Genomic DNA, 288 nt, shown 5'->3' with positions numbered 1-288 from the left:
AATAAGGCAAAGTCTTTATAGATATATACAGATATGGTCCACGATAAATCTGCTGAGGTTTCGCCCAAATCTGCTGGTTTGTGAACAACACCAAAAACGGTGTAAAACAGTTTCTGGGTGATCTTCACAAGAAAGAACAGTTTGTATTGATGTCTCCTTTTAAATTTTAGCATGTAACGACTGGCAGGGTAGTATCTGTGTGAATTTTTCTAAATTATACATCTTTTACCTTGTTCGCTATCAGGTATTTGTGAGGAATCAAGCACGACTCAAATCTGCACTCGCCTC

Source organism: Etheostoma spectabile, unplaced genomic scaffold, assembly GCF_008692095.1.
Source record: "Etheostoma spectabile isolate EspeVRDwgs_2016 unplaced genomic scaffold, UIUC_Espe_1.0 scaffold363, whole genome shotgun sequence".
In the NCBI taxonomy this organism is placed as follows: domain Eukaryota; kingdom Metazoa; phylum Chordata; class Actinopteri; order Perciformes; family Percidae; genus Etheostoma; species Etheostoma spectabile.
The sequence above is the reverse complement of the archived record's forward strand: the minus strand, read 5'-3'. Positions refer to the sequence as shown.